Source organism: Leptopilina heterotoma, unplaced genomic scaffold (genome assembly GCF_015476425.1).
Source record: "Leptopilina heterotoma isolate Lh14 unplaced genomic scaffold, ASM1547642v1 Lhet_120, whole genome shotgun sequence".
NCBI lineage: Eukaryota > Metazoa > Arthropoda > Insecta > Hymenoptera > Figitidae > Leptopilina > Leptopilina heterotoma.
The window spans coordinates 889603-902081 of NW_025110838.1; the positions used below are offsets into that span (position 1 = coordinate 889603).

At 21.0% G+C, this 12479-nt stretch overlaps 1 protein-coding gene across 15 annotated transcripts in view; it reads right to left on the reverse strand.

Moving 5' to 3' along the window:
* The window catches only part of LOC122510693 (glutamate-gated chloride channel), a 157211-nt gene that overhangs the window by 104148 nt on the left and 40584 nt on the right, over positions 1–12479 (reverse strand). The window lies entirely within an intron of this gene.

A 12479-nucleotide genomic window follows, 5' to 3' on the forward strand; every position in this document is an offset into this window, starting at 1 on the left:
CGCAGTTTATTACAATCGAGTTAAATAATCAGTAATAAATTATCTCTTAATTGAGAGAAAAAATAATTTTTTTTGATCGATTATGACAGTGTCAATTCACGAGAAAAAAAAATTGCAAATAAAAATGACAAATTAAAATTCATCAGAAGTTATTGCTCCTGATAAAATCAATCAACAAATCAAACATTAAACGGATGTAAAATTAATCGAGAACTAAGTAATCTGAAAAAAAAATTCTATGATAAGAAGAAGAAAAAAATCTTATCTCTACTTGTATATATAAGTATATCTATATTTTTTATATATTATTATTACTAATATTATTATTATTGGGAATAATGAATATAATTTTATTATCATATAAAGAAACAAATACTATCATTATAAACAACACAATTTTAATAATATATTATTATTATTATTATTATTATTATTATTATTATTATTATTATTATTATTATTTATTTCATGAATATATGAAGAAATATAATGAACTAATTTTCTTCTCATTCTGGTATTTTTTTTAATTATTTATGTCTTTTTAGCTACGGCTCATTTTGATAATAAAAAAACTGAAAAGAACTTTATTTATTCCGAATAATAGAAAAAACAATTTTCAATTCTAATTAAATGTGTATTTTTTCTTTACAAATATGCATTTAACAAGCCTGTTGAAAAATTTTCTATACACACGGAATGCACAAACGAGTCAAAAAAGTGAAAAACAATTGATTAAACTGCATTAACGGTTCAGTGTTTTTTAATCGAGGGAATTTTTTTTTCCCTTTCAAAAACTTTGAATAACGAATTAGTGTTTATTTTTTTTTACACATCGCTGACGATTTTTTTTTTTGACATGTTTTTTTTTAAACGAGCTTCTTTCATATTTAAATCGATATTATTTGTCCAACAAAAAACTTTACAAAATGTGCAAAAAGAAAAGAATGAAAATGGAAAATATTTACTTTTTTTCCATGGCATTTTTTTCTTCTTTTGGTGATAGTTTATTTTAATAAAAAATTATTAAAATAATTTATCACCAAAAGAAGAAAAAAATGCCATGGAAAAAAAATAAAAAAATAGAAAATAAAATTTGATGAAATAAAAATTCATCAAATTTTTCTCTCTGGAATTAATTTTTTTTTTCAATGATAATTAATTTTAATACTTTGCCACATCGGATTTTTTCTTTCAAATATATATTTTTTTTGCGTTCAATAACAGAATATTTTAATTTTATTCATTTATAGTATTTCTCGCTGGAATTAATTTTTTCCCTCTTCTTTCGTTGACAATATATTTTTTATTAATTTTACCCCTCAAGCTTTATTATCAAGCTCGAATTTATTTCTGTCGAATTAATTTTTTGTTACGTTGGCAGAAAATTGAAAATTTTATTTATTTTTTTTAACAACACAAAATTTATACAATTTCAGGAAAATTTTTTACTTTCAGAATTCGAAAAAAAAATTTACTTTCAAATAGCCATAGTGACCAAAGATAAAATTTACAATATATAAAGAAAAAAATAGAGGATAAAAATGAAATTCACGTAAGTAAACACTTTCTGCTTGTCTCTCTCACTCTCTCTATTTTTCCCCGAGTGTGTAAATCTATAAAATACGACACACGTATGCTTTAAAACGGAAGTGGATGTGTTACCAAAATGGAAGCTCTTCTTGATATTTTTTCTCTCTGTCTCGCCCATCGTATTTTAAACTCATCTCTTACATTTGCTTTCTCTCTTCAGCATGCTGACGTCATCGCGCTGAGAATGACCTCACCATTAGATTCCACGTTCCTGGGTCAAAAAAGGTCACTCTCTAAGATCGTGACTTCTTTCTTCCGATCAATTATCATTTTGAGACGACTACAAAATTTCTTATTTCTTTTCGAATGTGTATTTAACTCAAAAAAATTATTAGAGATAAATTTATTTTCCATAACGTTTAACATTTAAATCAGATATATTTTTAATTTTCTCCATTTAATATTATACATAAATTTTAAAACTAGAAAATAGAATTTACTTTAAAAAATAGTAAAATAATTCTGATACATATAATTTGAAAAATATAAATTTACTTGGAACAGTAAAATTAATTTTAAAAATAAATAATAAAGTTAAAAGATAAATAATAAAATTAGATAATAAATAATAAAATCATTAAAATTTATATTATTAATCGTTGTATTCCGGTAATTTGTTCTTCGCAGTTTAAAGTTAGTTGTTGTTTCCTTTTTTGTTTTCTAATTCTTTTTAATAATTTCTCTTTTCAAATATTTTCAATTTTGAAATTAATGTATTGAAAATCATTGAATTCTTGCAAAAAATCCTAACAAAAAATTTAAAGAGAATAAAATTGAATTCCTTTGAAGAATTTTTTTATTTACAAAAATAATTCAATTCTCGTGATGAATTTTATTAAAATTTAAAAAAATCCTAATTAAATACTTTTCGACAAATTTCTTTGAAATTTTTTGAAATAATAGTTTTTTTAATAATTTTAATTAAAAATTTTGAAAGCAATTAAATTTCGTTAAGAAGAATTTTATTAAAATTGTTTTGAAAATAATTGAATTTCTAAGAAGAATTTTATTATTTTTGAGAATAATTTAATTCTTAATAAGAATTTTACTATTTATAAAAATAATTAAATTGTTTCGAAGAATTTATTAAAATTTTAGGAAATAAATTAATTTTATGTAGGTAAATATTTGAAAATAATTAAATTCTTTCGAGGAATTCTATTGAAATTGTTTTAAAAAAAATTCAATTTCTGCAAATAATTTTACTATTTATAAAAATAATTGAATTGTCCCGAAGAATTTATTAAAATTTTGGGAAATAAATTAATTTTATGTAAATACTTGAAAGTAATTAAATTCTTTCGAGGAATTCTATTAAAATTGTTTTCAAAAAAATTGAATTTCTGCAAAGAATTTTACTATTTATAAAAATAATTAAAATGTTTCGAAGAATTTATTAAAATTTTAGGAAATAATTGAATTGTTTTGAAAATTTCAAAAATTCGAGAAATTCAATTACAGTTCTTTCGAAAATATTTGAATTTCTGTAAAGAATTTTATTAAAATTAAGTATATTCAAAATAATTGAATTTATAAGAAGAATTTTATTAGTTTTTGAAAATAATTGAATTCTTTCGTGTAATTTTAATTACATTGGATTAAAAATAAATTTAATTTCTGCAAAGAATTTTAGTATTTATAAAAGTCATTCAATTGTTTTAAAGGATTTATTAAAGATTTTAAAAAGTGATTGAATTTATTCGAAATCTGTTAAATATTTTTTTTTAAATTGAATTCTTTTGAGGAATCTATTAAAAAATGTTTTGAAAATAATTGAATTCCTGCAAAGAGTTTTACTAATTATAAAAAAAATTTAGTAGTAAATTTAGTAAATTTAGTATTTAGTAGTAAATTTAGTATTTAGTTTTATTCTTTTGTGAAATTTTATTAAAATTTTGTTAAAAATAATTGAATTTTTGCCAAAAAAATTTAACTTTTTTTAAAAATAATTGAATTCTTCCAAAGAATGTTATTATTTATATAAAAATAATTGAATTCTTGCGAAGAATTATATTAACATTTTTTGAAAATATAAACAATAATAATTAATTTTTTATTTAGTAAGTGAATTTTTTTAATTTTGATTATGAAATTATTTAAAAATTTACATTTGAAAATAAAAAACTTTGTAATTTGTATAACAATAATAAATTAAATATCACGGTCCGCTCGTAAAATTTGTTAGTTAAATTATAATTAATAAAATTTAATAAAAATTATTTGAAAATTTCTAACATTAGAAATTATAATAAATATGAGGAAGGGATATTAACATAATAATTGTGTTAAAAAAAGAATAACCACAGTAGCATATCAATCTTTTTGGATTATTGCCACAATAATAAAAAGTGACGAATGAAATGTTCCGAATATATTGCAAAGAATACGTTTGTGAATCCTATTTCTTTGACCGAAATTGCCAATCATAAATTCTTTAGTAGAATACCTTTTCGACATTTTTAGCATTTATTGTCTCGTACATCAAAAAAGATTTTTCCTTTTTTGTTTTCCCTCTCTTTTTTTCGGTGGGGTGTAGAAAATCACGAAATAAGAAAAATTTGATATTGCTGGTTATATTAACATTTAACTTATATTTAGGGAGGAAAAAATTTTAGATGAGAAAAAAAAATTTTTTTTTATCTTCTAATTTTAGCAGAATTTTTTGAATGATTTAATATAGAGGATGAGTAAGTTTAAAACAGCTCAAGTGAAGTTAAAGTTGTTATTCAGTTCAAAGGCATAAAAGAAAATGATAGGATGACGTGCATGTTACCTCGGGGGTTGCGCTTTGCAACTTGGTGTATAAGGTTAATTTAGACTTTGAGTAAATCGTGTGCTATTTGACAAGTTCTCAGATTAAACGTGTCAACTTCAATCTTTCAATCAAGAATTACACTCGACGACGTCTTCTACTTGTAAAGCAAGAGAGGAAATATTTCTTCAATATCTTCACTCTATGGTATGAAGTATTTGATTCTTAATTTTTTTCTCTTATTTTCTTTTCTATTATTTTTATTATTAGTATAGTAATTGTTTTTAGATTTCTGCTCAGTATCTAAAATCAAAAATCAAATACTATACTAATAGTTAAAATAACAATGCAGTAGAAAAAGAAAAATAGGGGGAAAAATACCCAAAATTTGTTCAACAACCCAAAAGAATAATTTAAAAATTACAAAAATTAATACAAACAGTAAAAAAGCTCAGTTAACATTAATCAACATTTAACATTAGTTAAAGTTATTATTATTAGTTATGTTATTCAACATTAGTTTTAGTTTAACATTATTTAGCATTTATCTAACAAAAATCATTAATTAAAATTTTCCATTTGACTAATTAGTCATTAGAAAATACAAATTTCATTATAAACTATTTCGGAAAATGTTGAAAATCTAACTAATTTTCATAAACACGATCTTAAATCATCGGTCGTTAAAGAACAAGCGTCCACTAATGAAACTACTAAAGTTTAATGAAATTAAGTCTAAATTAGTAAAGTTAAATTGACATTATAAAAAGAGCCGGGAAAAAAAAGTAAAACACTATTTCCAAAGTTTTAATAGGAGAAATTCAAAATCAACCCGCGTAAAGTCCAGGATCGATGAACATTGAACAAATTACATGCAATAGAACATCGAGAATCTCCCTCACGTCTTTAACTAACTCCAACTACTGTTAGTTATACTCGGCCGTCTGTTTTTAGTCAGGTTGGCGACCTTAAGTGGAGAACTTTGGACCAATTTCTCTTTACCCCCCTTACTCACTGACACTATACACATACTACATATTGTAAACTTTAGAAACGTATATACATAATACACGAACAAATTCTTCTTTTCTTCTAAATTTAACCATCAATTTTATTTTATTCACAAAAAAAAAGCTTTTTTGGGAAAATTTACTTCGGGTAACATTTTTTTTTCACGAAAAATGTGAGCATATTAAATTATCCTTGAGGGAAATTGTTTTTTAAATAATAGATTAGGAAACGTTTTTTGTAAATGGATAATAAAATACTTCCTCTGGAAGCAAAAAGAAAGTTAATATAAAACAAGAATTATGTGTGGAAAACATGAAAAATTGTTTCAATATTGAAATAATATATTAAAAATGTCTTTTCTTGTAAAATATCGAGGATTTTTCATGTCGAACAACTAAGAAAAAAAATAAGCATATTCTCTTCTAAGAAATTTGTTTAAAAATTTTTTGTTTCATTTTTCTTTTTTCAAAAATCACTCTTTTTACCGGAAAACTCTAACTAAGAGACAATTTTTCACTCTTGTGTTTTCAATTTTCTTCATTCAGTGAGCAACGCCCAAAGGCACGAATCAAGAAACAACCTTTGTGAACTTCAGTAAACCTGAACTTGCAAGTACTTTGAAACTTTCAGTGTCGTGACTATAAATATCTTCAGACACATTGTGCTTCGAAATATTGATTTCTTTTAAAAAGGAGACTCATTTTTAGTATTTCGTAAAAAGCAAATTTGAAGTGGTAAAATTATTCAAAACTTCTTTGTCGAAAATTTCTTTATGAACATTTTTCTTCAAATTTCTTTTTAAAAATTTGTTCTGAATTTCTTCTTAAAAATTTCTAGTATAAAACTTCTTTTTAAAAATTTTGTTTTCAAATTTCTTTCTACAAACTTCTGTTTTAAATTTCTTTTTAAATTTCTTTTTAAATTTCTTTTTAAATTTCTTTTTAAATTTCTATTTTTAAATTATTGTTTAAATTTCTTTTTGAAAAATTGTGTTTTAAATTTCTTTTTGAAAATTTCTGTTTCAAATTTCTCTTTAAATTTCTTTTCAACAATTTCTGTTTTAAACATTTCTTCTCCAAAAACTTCATTTTAAAAATTTGTTTTAAGAAATTTCTTTGTTAATTTATTCAGTAGGTGATCACTTTTTCTAAAGAATATTTTTTAATCCTTTTTGTCTGAAGAAAGCAATTTCTAATAAAATCTGTTTTCTAAAAAAAGTTTTTCTAACAAGTTTTGATTTCTAAAAAAAGTTTTTCTAAAAAGTTATGATTTCAAATATTTATTTTCCTAAAATTTGTAAAATTTCATAATTTTGATGAAAGTTAGAAAATTATTAAAACATTAAGATTAAGAAAATAGAAACTATTTTGCATATTTCCTGTTTCTCAATCACAATTTTGTTGATAGAATTGTAAGTTTCTTCTTGAAAAAGTAGAAAATTTTTATAAAATTACTATTTCTTATCACAATTTGTTAAGAAAATTCTGATCTTCTTTAAAAAAAATGATTTACACCATTTTTATACAAAAATTTCTAAAATTAATTAATTTATAAAACAGTTTTTTAGAAAATTTTAAATATCTTTAGGAAAAAATTCCTATAATTTCTATTAGTCAATTACGATTTTTAACTAGATTATTTTAAAATTTTGTTAAAAAATTTGCATAATTTCTATTTTTTATTATAACTTTTTAATGAAATCTCAAGTATTTTTTTTTAAATTATTGTTTTAAAATTTTCTTCTAATAAAACTTCCTGTCAAAAATCACAGCTTTGAAATTTCTTTTTAAAAATTTGTTTCAAGCTTTTTTTAAATATTTCTTTGAAAAATTCCTTTTTTAAAAACTTCTTCTTGAAATTTTTTTTTAAATACTTTTCGTCAAATTTCTTTTTAAAAATTTGATTTGAATTTCTGCTTAAAAAATTCTAGTATAAAGCTCTAAAAACTTCTTATTTCTTTTCAACAATTTCTGTTTTAAACATTTCTTCTTCAAAAACTTAATTTTAAAAATTAGTTTTAAAAAATTTCTTTTTTAATTTATTCTTAAAAATTTCATATTTTTCTTTAAAATTTTTTTTTTAATTTCTACTTTAATATTACAGTTAAAAATTGTTTCTAATATTTTCTCTTTTAAAAATTTATTCTTAAATTTCCATTTTAAAATTTTGGTTTTAATTCCTGTTTAAAAATTTGTTTTAAAAATTTTTTCTTAAAAAACTTCATGTAAGTTTCTTTCTGAAATTTCTGTTTTAAATTTACTTTTAAGAATTATTGTTTTAAAAATTTCTACTATTAAAAATTTAAAACTTCCTTTCAAAAATCAGTTTTGAAACTTCTTTTAAAAAATTTTTCCAAACCTTTTTTTTAAATATTTTTTTGAAAAATTTCTTTTATAATTTCTTTTTCAAAATTTGTGTTTAAAAAATTTCTTCTTTAAAAACTGATTTCTTTTATAATTTCTTTTTCAAAATTTCTGTTTTAAAAATGTTTTCTTTAAAAATTCCTTCTTAAAAAAGAAATTCTTTTAAGAATTTTCTTTATTTTCTTTTCATTCTTCTTTTTAAAAAAATTTCCAACCAAAAAAGGAAATAAAAAAATTTAATAAGAAATTGTACCAAAATAAACCTCTATTTTCACGAATACAGCAATATTAAGATTATTATTTGCGTTTATAATATATAAAATATTTGCTTACACATTTACTGGCATCGAATATGAGGACAAAGCAATCATATATCCTTGTAGTTGTATATGGGGGGATTGGTAGTCACCGAGTTGAGGAAAGGAATGAGTTTTATTTTCAGACATGTATAGTTGAAGAGGAGAGAGAGAGAAAAGACGGCAGACTGAGTAAACTGGGTTATTCCAGGACGATTCCCGCAGGGCAGCCAACTTTCATGGTAATATTTCCCGCGTGGTTCTTGTAACCCCTTTGCTTTCGACTCTTATCGACCATTTTAATCGACGACATTTACCTCCTTTTTTCTTTTCTCCTCCTCCTCTCTCTCTCTCTCTCTCTTTTTTTTATTCTTTTTTTACTTGAAAACACAACCAAAAAAATACACTTTTTCTATATTTAGATTTTTTCTCACGTATTGCATAATAAAAAAAATGGAAATTGTCAATACGTTTTCATTCTATATTTTATGTATACGAAATACAATAAAATATGATAAGCGTAGGAAAATAAGTTATACATATTTAAACAATGACAAATATAGAACGATTTGTGGACAAGTGGGTAATGTAAATAACAAATGATACACAGAATGTATAAAATATTTATAAATTCTAATAAACTGTATATGTATAAAAATAAAAAAATATTTTTTGAAAATGAATAGTCATTTATTTTGTGTCTTATTTTTTATTTATTGATTATTATTTCTCTCTAAATTTTAATTAGACAAAAACTCAAAATGTTTACTAATTTGAAATAGAGACTGACTTTTTGCTTTCGAATTAGTAAATTTTATTAATAAATAATAATTTCTACTAATTTATCAGTAAAATTTACTAATTCAAAAGCAAATTGTCAGTCACTAATTGAAGTTAGTAAACATTTTTATTTTTTAATAATTTAAATTTAGAGAGTATACTATATTTATACTTTTGTTTATTATTTATTTTATTAAATATTAAAAATGTAAGTAATTATTTATTTTATTTCTACAGGCACTGAGTGTTCGTAAAAATAAAATAGAAAATAATTTTAATTTTCCAAATAAAATTAATAATTGAATTAATTATTATTTCGAAAATGAAATATGAATCTTATTTGAAAAATTATTTCTGGAAAACTTATTATAAAATATAAAATAATTTCAGAAAATGTGTAAAAATAAATAAAGAAATCGAAATTTGTTTCCTTGAACTGCTTATTTGAATGTTTCTTTCCGCAAAATTTATATATTTTCTTTTTACAAATCACATTGCTCTTTTGACTCTAAGTGCGATAGAGGATAAAATTTCGCCTCAAAAAAGAGAAGAAAAATTAGGAAATTGATATTATCCACGTGAGAGATTTTGAAAAAGGAAATTTACACGTATCGAGGAGGTCAAACGTATCTTTTAGAAAGGATTTTATTGAAGTAGTGAAACTGCGATTCTTTTGGACATAAATTCTCGTGCTTCTTGGGAAAAAAGCAATTTCAAAGAAGTTTAAAATTTTAAATTCTTAAGTATTCTTTCACCCCTTCTTGTAAAATGAAGACGACCCTGAGAAATATATAAATATAATGCCCTCATATGAAGCTATTACATCCTTTACATTTTTAAATTTCTTTTTCAAATTCCTTTTTCATTTTTTTTTTTTTTTTTATTTATTTTTGCTCAGAAATTTTTATCAAATTGTCAAGAATACGTTGAATATTTTTTCTATTTCTGGAAAGAAAATGTAGATTGTAAATTTGTAAAAAAAAACAGAAAAATTTATAAGGGAAAAAATATTAAAAAATTAGATCTCCAACTATTTTATATTAATTTTGTAGTCTGCTAAAAATTTAAAAAATATTTTTTTTTAAATTATTCAGTTATTTTTTATTTTGGAGAATAATTATTCAACTATTTTTAATTATGACCAATTATTATTTAATTATTTTTAATTATAAATCAAAATTATTCAATTATTTTTATTCAAGAAAAATTACTATTCGATTATTTTAAATTATCAATAAAAATTATTTGATTATTTTCAATTCTGAATAAAAATTGTTCAACTATTTTCAATAATAATTTTATAATAATCGTTTAGTTAATTTTAATTATATTTTTGTGGACTACATTATAAAATATTTGAGAAAAAATGTATAATATTTCTATTTTTAAAAACCTTTTTTTTTTAATTTAAAAATTTATAAATATTCTTTTGTAGAAGATGGTTTAAAAAGAAAGGATGTATTTCACAGTTGATATATCGGTCCTCCAGGGTTATTTTCGCGCACCCTTGCACAATGTAAATGCCTCCTTTGAGGAAAAATATTTTTAACACGTGAATTTTTCAAAACAAAGTTGCAAATACAAAAGAATAAAAACAGAACAAAACGAAACGCAAAATTCCTTAAATTAAAAGGATTCTTTTTTTCAGGTAAATTTTAATGGTTTCTCAAAATTAGAAAAAATTAAATGAAAAAAGTAATAAATAAATTATCAGTAAAAAATGTAATAACTGAATAATACAAAAAATATTTAATAAACTAAATAATAAAGAAAAAAACGTAGTAACCATATATAAATTCAAACGAGTATCAAATAAATAATAAATATAAATGTTGGGTAATAAATAAAAAAATATTTATTGAAAAAATAATAAATATACATAAGTAACAAATAATATAAGTAGTAAACAAATTGAAAAAAATAATAAATATATAAGTAATTGATAAGTAATAAAAATATAGAAATAATAACAATAAAAATAAAAAAACAATAAATAGAAAAACAATAAAAAATAAAAATAATTATAAATTAATAATAAATCAATAAATATTAAATTAATAATTTAATTAACTAATTAACTAATTAATTAAGAGGATAGATTAAATGAAAAGAAATTAAATAATAACGAAAAAAAATAATGATATAAATATGCAAAATGTAAATACATTACGCATCGTTTGCCCGTAAACAATCACATATTGAATGGACTACTATTGTTGTCATTGTTTCATGTACGTGAATAAATATTGAAATATTTGATTAAAACGATTGTAATTTTGACTTATCAATATTTCCTTATCCGATTTCTCATCTCTTCAAGGCAAGTAACTACGTATTATACATTATTGTTCCTATATACAACAAAAACATATTGTACATAAACTTTGTTATAAACTATGATTAATATGAAAAACTTTTCAAGATTATCGAGATGCACGCGAATAAATTTTTAAATATGTTTTTTTTTGTGCTAAAGAAAAAATTCGAGGTCACGTGAAGAAAAAAAAGTTCGTGCAAGTAATAAATATAATTTGACAAGAAAGTTTAAAAAAAAGATTGTTATTATTAGTTTTAGTTTGTTTATTAATAATATATAATTTAGAAATTACATCCTACTATTATTTAAAATTATTACTTTTATTATTTTGAATTATTAAATTCTCATCAAGAATGAAAAATTATTGTTGATAATTTATGCTGATATTTATATTAAATGTTAATTTACATTAATAAATTTATTCTCTGTAATTATTTTGCATTATTTATATTAATTTTTTTATACTAGAAATATTATGAAAATGTTACAAAAAAAAATTCTTTAAAAGATAAATCTTAAAAAAAGAAATTAAAAAAAGTCATTACGAATTTTAAAAGATATTAATACATTTTTTTTTGTAATTTATAATAAAAAAAATCAATATTTAATCTTGTAAAAATATCGCATTCACTCTTAATGAGTTCATAAATGAATGTGACTTAAAATTATCAGGAATTATCGTTAATAAATCATTGTAAAATAATAATCAAAAAGAAAATTTTCTGATCGGCCTGAGTCATGAAACATTTTGCTCCACATTTCTTCGATAATTGTATTATTGTTTTCTTATACTAATTTGATAAAAACATGCGGGAAAATATTAAAATAATTTTTTTTACATTAACATTTTCCATATGGAGAGAAAATTTGAAATTTCTTTTTTATAGGTATCCCTTTTTATTTAATATTGCTTCTATAATATTTCACTATTTTAGCATAGAATTTGCGTAATATCAAAGTCTTTACAGATTCCATAAATTCTAAAGCCGTGGGAAATAATTTCCAGACGCCGATATTCATATATATATATATATATATATATATATAATATGTAGATTTTATATTCAAATGTAGACATTTCACACCCTACAATTCTAATATTTTATTTTAAAAGTGTTATTATATTTTTTATTCTCGTAAATTTTTGTTTAAATTTGAAACTTAATTTTGTAATTAAATTTGGCAAATTTTTTCCACTTTTTTACCTAATGTAAAATTTTATTTAACTTTTTTGGTTTAAAAAAAATTGAATAAAGAAAAATTCGTTTAATTAAAAGATTATTATTAAAATAAAGTATTAAATGAAAAGAAATAGAAATTAATTAAAAATTAAATAACTTTCGTAGGTGAATGAATTTAAAAAAAAGAAA